Consider the following 7,562-nt stretch of genomic DNA (forward strand, 5'->3'; position numbering starts at 1 on the left):
TTTTAAGTATATTCTAATTCCTGTCATTCCTAGTTTTTTGGTAGCATTATTGATATCACAATATGTTTTCTCTTATAGGTCAAGCAGCCTGTAGACTATAGAATTTTATCAAAGGTGATGTGGCCACTGAATGAAACCACCATGCTACCCAACATTTGATTACTGAACTTAACTTAGAACTTTCTCTTTACTAGTTGCTATTTGTGGCAAAGTTTCATCATAATCTATGTATAAACTTCCAGTCATTTATTGGGTAAGTAGTGCCATTCTGTTTCTGTGACTTCTGTATTCTCTGTGTGATCCAGACACTTTTAAGTATATTCTAATTCCTGTCATTCCTAGTTTTTTGGTAGCATTATTGAGTTCTGGCCTGGTTTAGATCTTACCTGTCGGAAAGATATCAGTTTGTCTCTGTGAATGGTCTGTCCTCCGACAAATCAACTGTACATTTCGGTGTTCCTCAAGGTTCCGTTTTAGGACCACTATTGTTTTCACTATATATTTTACCTCTTGGGGATGTTATTCGAAAACATAATGTTAACTTTCACTGCTATGCGGATGACACACAGCTGTACATTTCAATGAAACATGGTGAAGCCCCAAAATTGCCCTCGCTAGAAGCCTGTGTTTCAGACATAAGGAAGTGGATGGCTGAAAACTTTCTACTTTTAAACTCGGACAAAACAGAGATGCTTGTTCTAGGTCCCAAGAAACAAAGAGATCTTCTGTTAAATCTGACAATTCATCTTGATGGTTGTAAAGTCGTCTCAAATAAAACTGTGAAGGACCTCGGCGTTACTCTTGACCCTGATCTCTCTTTTGACGAACATATCAAGACTGTTTCAAGGACAGCTTTTTTCCATCTACGTAACATTGCAAAAATCAGAAATTTTCTGTCCAAAAATGATGCAGAAAAATTAATCCATGCATTTGTTACTTCTAGGTTAGACTACTGCAATGCTCTACTTTCCGGCTACCCGGATAAAGCACTAAATAAACTTCAGTTAGTGCTAAATACGGCTGCTAGAATCCTGACTAGAACCAAGAAATTTGATCATATTACTCCAGTGCTAGCTTCCCTACACTGGCTTCCTGTTAAGGCAAGGGCTGATTTCAAGGTTTTACTGTTAACCTATAAAGCGTTACATGAGCTTGCTCCTACCTATCTTTCCGAGTTGGTCCTGCCGTACATACCAATACGTACGCTACGGTCACAAGACGCAGGCCTCCTAATTGTCCCTAGAATTTCTAAGCAAACAGCGGGAGGCAGGGCTTTCTCCTATAGATCTCCATTTTTATGGAACAGTCTGCCTACCCATGTGAGAGACGCAGACTCGGTCTCAACCTTTAAGTCTTTACTGAAGACTTATCTCTTCAGTAGGTCATATGATTGAGTGTAGTCTGGCCCAGGAGTGTGAAGGTGAACGGAAAGGCTCTGGAGCAACGAACAGCCCTTGCTGTCTCTGCCAGGCCGGTTCCCCTCTCTCCACTGGGGTTCTCTGCCTCTAACCCTGTTACAGGGGCTGAGTCACTGGCTTGCTGGTGCTCTTTCATGCCGTCCCTAGGAGGGGTGCGTCACTTGAGTGGGTTGAGTTACTGACGTGATCTTCCTGTCTGGGTTGGCGCCCCCCCTTGGTTTGTGCTGTGGTGGAGACCTCTGTGGGCTATACTCGGCCTTGTCTCAGGATTGTAAGTTGGTGGTTGAGGATATCCCTCTAGTGGTGCGGGGGCTGTGCTTTGGCAGAGTGGGTGGGGTTATATCCTTCCTGTTTGGCCCTGTCCGGGGGTTTCTTCGGATGGGGCCACAGTGTCTCCGGACCGCTCCTGTCTCAGCCTCCAGTATTTATGCTGCAGTAGTTTATGTGTCGGGGGGCTGGGGTTAGTTGGTTATACCTGGAGTACTTCTCCTGTCTTATCCAGTGTCCTGTGTGAATTTAAGTATGCTCTCTCTAATTCTCTCGTTCTCTCTTTCTCTCTGAGAACCTGAGCCCTAGGACCATACGTCAGGACTACCGGGCATGCTGACACCTTGCTGTCCCCAGTCCGCCTGGCCTTGCTGCTATTCCAGTTTCAACTGTTCTGCCTGCGGTTACGAAACCCCTACCTGTCCCAGACCTGCTGTTTTCAACTCTTAATGATCGGCTATGAAAAGCCAACTGAGAGACCTGAGCCCTAGGACCATACGTCGGGACTACCGGCCGTGGTGACTCCTTGCTGTCCCCAGTCCGCCTGGCCTTGCTGCTATTCCAGTTTCAACTGTTCTGCCTGCGGTTATGGAACCCCTACCTGTCCCAGACCTGCTGTTTTCAACTCTTAATGATCGGCTATGAAAAGCCAACTGAGATTTATTCCTGATTATTATTTGACCATGCTTGTCACTTATGAACATTTTTGAACATCTTGGCATGGTTCTGTTATAATCTCCACCCGGCACAGCCAGAAGAGGACTGGCCACCCCTCATAGCCTGGTTCCTCTCTAGGTTTCTTCCTAGGTTTTGGCCTTTCTAGGGAGTTTTTCCTAGCCACCGTGCTTCTACACCTGCATTACTAGCTGTTTGGGGTTTTAGGCTGGGTTTCTGTACAGCACTTCGAGATATTAGCTGATGTACGAAGGGCTATATAAAATAAAATTTATTGATTGATATCACAATATGTTTTCTCTTATAGGTCAAGCAGCCTGTAGACTATAGAATTTTATCAAAGGTGATGTGGCCACTGAATGAAACCACCATGCTACCCAACATTTGATTACTGAACTTAACTTAGAACTTTCTCTTTACTAGTTGCTATTTGTGGCAAAGTTTCATCATAATCTATGTATAAACTTCCAGTCATTTATTGGGTAAGTAGTGCCATTCTGTTTCTGTGACTTCTGTATTCTCTGTGTGATCCAGACACTTATAAGTATATTCTAATTCCTGTCATTCCTAGTTTTTTGGCATTATTGATATCACAATATGTTTTCTCTTATAGGTCAAGCAGCCTGTAGACTATAGAATTTTATCAAAGGTGATGTGGCCACTGAATGAAACCACCATGCTACCCAACATTTGATTACTGAACTTAACTCAGAACTTTCTCTTTACTAGTTGCTATTTGTGGCAAAGTTTCATCATAATCTATGTATAAACTTCCAGTCATTTATTGGGTAAGTAGTGCCATTCTGTTTCTGTGACTTCTGTATTCTCTGTGTGATCCAGACACTTTTAAGTATATTCTAATTCCTGTCATTCCTAGTTTTTTGGTAGCATTATTGATATCACAATATGTTTTCTCTTATAGGTCAAGCAGCCTGTAGACTATAGAATTTTATCAAAGGTGATGTGGCCACTGAATGAAACCACCATGCTACCCAACATTTGATTACTGAACTTAACTCAGAACTTTCTCTTTACTAGTTGCTATTTGTGGCAAAGTTTCATCATAATCTATGTATAAACTTCCAGTCATTTATTGGGTAAAACACCACCAACGTTTCGGCATCACTGTGCCTTCTTCAGGAATTACTGGGAGTTTATACATAGAGTGTACGACTCTCTTTATTTTTATAGCTTACAGTTTATTCACCGTTACACTAACTGTTTGTTAAAGTTTCATCATAATAACAGTACTTTTTTTTTTATAGACTCTGAACCAGCTTGGAATATTATTTTGATTGATTGATTTTCATCCTGTCTTTCCACTGGATTTGTGTGCTTTTTGTGTCTTTGTTTTCTTAAAATTGTATTTTGACACTCTTATCCAGAGCGACTTACAGTAGTTAGTGAGTGCATACATTTTCAAACTTGTTTCATACTGGTCCCACGTGGGAATCGAGTAACCCGTGGGCTTACCAAGTGTTATGACTGGGTGAGTCCTCTTTTTGTAACAGGATCCACCTAATGTTGCAGAAAATAGGAATTGCAGAATTCTGACAAGTGGAGTACTTCTCTGTGTTGTAAGTATGATGAAAGGTCACACAAACAGTGCTACCCCTGGGTGCCACAAGACCATAGTAGCTTGCTAAATTAAAGGCTAATTATCTGTGCAACTGTAAGCTAGCTTAATAACGTAAAGGAAGACATTTTCAATGCCAATAGAATTCAATTTACATTGAGAGTAATTTTTTGCATATCAATGAATATCAGTATTTTATTGTTTGTGTTGATTTATTTTACCCCTCCACCCCCACCAGGCACCACCCTTTCCCCTGTTTGAAGGATAACTTTTTTGTTGGGCATACATCCACCCCAACTTAATGTGGTACAGAAATACAACTACATTGACAGACACTAGTTTGACAATGAGACAAGATACTGAGGACACACATAAATATTTACAAACAAATAGACAGCATATCAACCCATCTGAGGAGATTTACATCCAATTTACAAAAATACATCAAATGACAAATGGGTGGAGTGAATGTTTTGGGGTAATGTATATCAATATCTACACTTACTAAACCCTCTTTGGCTACACCTATTCTACACCTATACTACACCTATACTACACCTATGTTACACCTATACTACACCTATGCTACACCTATACTACACCTATTCTACACCTATACTACACCTATACTACACCTATACCAAGAGGTCAACAAATGACAGATGAGTGAGAAAATAAATACACACCACCATATTTACATTTCAATCTAGAATAAATAATCACATTTCAATGTAATCATATAGCCTACTGTGCAGTATTTACAAAATCCCAATAGTGTACCAATGTCATATTTAGGCTACAATGACCTAGTTCACACGTTAAGTTTGTATGCACAAACATTTAACACAACAATTGTGGATTGTTTTTCTCTCAGACTAACCCATTAAAAGGATCCTTAAATTGTATCACAACTGATGCATGAGATGCATTGTACATAAGAACACTCCCATGTTAGCAGGCCAGTCCCATTTCTTGATCACCCTGTTTGCACAGACAAGATAACAATGTATTTTCATGTGTTGTCAATAATCACACCCTTTAGCGTGGGTGGGTGGGTGTGTGTACTAGGGCTGTCCCCGACCAAAAAAAAATCTTGGTCTACAGAGAGTCGTCTGTCGAAAATGTAAAATGTGTATTTTTTCATATGTAGACACACCTTCTGTGTCTTGAACTGCTGAACCGTTAATCAAATGGCTACCCGGACTATTTATATTGACCCCCCTTTTATTTTTGCACAGACATTCTTGTACACACTCATTGGACTCTACCCACACACTCACACATACTACACTGACACTCCAACACACACATACACACTCACACACTACATACGCTCACGCACATAAAACACACTCATACATATTGACGCCACACACACATAGACACACTTTCTCACGGTAGTCTACACCTGTTATATTCGGCACATGTAACAAATAAAATGTTATTTGATTATATGATTTGATAATGAAATCAACTATATGCACTAAGCTTGTCTGATGCTTTAAGCACACTGTTTGATTAAATAATTAAGACACACACAAATGACTCAAGAGGGAGCCAGAGAGGAAGATAACCAGAAAAAAACTGTACCCGACTCTGCTCATGCCGCTCCTGCTGGCCATTGCAGATTCTGCCTTTACACTCCTGAAGTTGCCAGTAATAGGTTACACCAGGGGTCTTGATGTAAGACAGGTTTTTTTCTTTGCTTTCCTAGCTCTCTTTCCTCCTATCCTTTCCTAACTCCCTTTCATTTCCTCCTATCCTAGCTTCCTTTCCTCCAGTCCTTGTTCACTTTCCTTCCCTAGCTTCCTTTCCTCTCCTCCTTTACTTTTGCTCCCTTTCCTTCCCTGGATTCCTCTCCTCCTTTCCTAGCTCACTCTCCTAGCTTCCTTTCCTTGATCTTTCCTATCTTCCGTTCCTTATTTCCTGGCTTCCATTCCATGATCCCTTTCCTTCCTTTCCTCACCTCCTTTGCTTGAATCCCTGAAGACAACCGGTGCTTGTTTGAGACGGGCTTCTATTTGAATTTTCTTTAATGCACACATTCTTTGCTCAATAAAATGTTGAAAAGACTACAACAATGTTTATTGTGACCATTATATACATTATTATAACAAATCCATCACAGATCAGACTTGCAAAGACTAGGCTGCCGATCATACACCCCCGATTTTGCGCTTCTTGATGTCGTGTTTTCTTTTTGGTGGTGCCATGGCTAGTAACGATAACAGAATAAAAAAATTAAAAAATTGTTTTAATGCACATCACTGTGGGAAAATCAGAGCTGTGTCCATGGTAACTTTGTAAACAATTCATTTAGACCCAGCGTTTATTTGAAACAGGTGTTTATTTGCTGAAATGTGTGCCGTAGCCCGGCTATTAAAAGGGACTCTGGGGCTATTTGAGAATCTCAGTTTAATTGCAGTTTTACGGTAAGTATAAGTACTGTAATTACATGCATGTTTTTTCAAAAGTCAAAAGTGGACTTAAGTGTAGAAAGTGACTTTTTTTGGGAAAAAGTAATTTCTCCAAGGTCTTTACGGGTAATGTTGATATATTAGGATGTGGATAAGTGTGGTTGTAAGGAATTTTAGATGAATTTCTACATTGAATGGGATCCTATGGGAAAATGGAATAACATGATATGCCTATAAAGTATCTATATCTGGGATATGGACCACAAACTGTCTTGGGATATCAAACAACAGTATAGGTAAGTGCTAAAACAGGTACACGTCAAAATGGGGGATATCCTCCTTTAAGTGGCGGGATTGCTCTTTGCTGAAACTCCAGATTGTGGCTTTAAATAAATCTAATGGGGTTTATACAACCATGTTTCTTGATAACCCCCACTTAATCAAATAACTGATGTTTTACAAAAAACATCTATACAATACAGTAAGTGGTAAGCAGTGGTCCTAGTAAATAAAGTTATCAGAACAGCACACCATTTAGGCTATACATTATAATTAGCTTATTATCCAGGGATTTCTTTTGCTGCGGATTTTTCGGGTCTCCTAATTCCAAACAGTGTTTTTGTATACATTTTTGGGATGGAAAAACACTTTCAGTTAAAATTTTAACGACTAAAACCAGATAATAAATATGTAGAAAAGACAATGGACCAATATATTTTAGTATAATCTAATCTTTGAGAACTAAGAATTACCAAAATAAAAGCTAGACGGTCATGGAGAATTAAACATTCCAAAAACAATGAATTTAGAATGAATTATTTTATTATTATGTTTGAGCAAAAGATGGGGGCCTCTAAAATTCAGTCACACTGATGTGCAGATTGTGTTTATGCCACGCCCCCTGCCACGCCCACCACCTAAGCCCCTTTTTGATGCAGAAAACCCCCCTGATATTATCATTACCGAAAATAAGGTTCTCATTACCAAAACGGACCTAAAAAGTATGGCGCCCTTAGCTCAATCTGCAAGTAATAGGAGACAGCCATAATGAGTCAGCAAACAATTGACCACATATCTAAAGCCCATTCATGCCTCCATGTTGGTAAGGTAATGGTTCTCTAAGTTTTTCCCAATTTGAGCTTTTTAGTCATTTCGGTAATAAGGTCAAGTGTCGTAAAGGGGGTGTTTGAGAATAAGATCCTCATTCTG

The sequence above is a fragment of the Coregonus lavaretus genome, assembly GCF_964263955.1.
Source record: "Coregonus lavaretus genome assembly, chromosome: 40".
Classification (NCBI taxonomy): Eukaryota; Metazoa; Chordata; class Actinopteri; order Salmoniformes; family Salmonidae; genus Coregonus; species Coregonus lavaretus.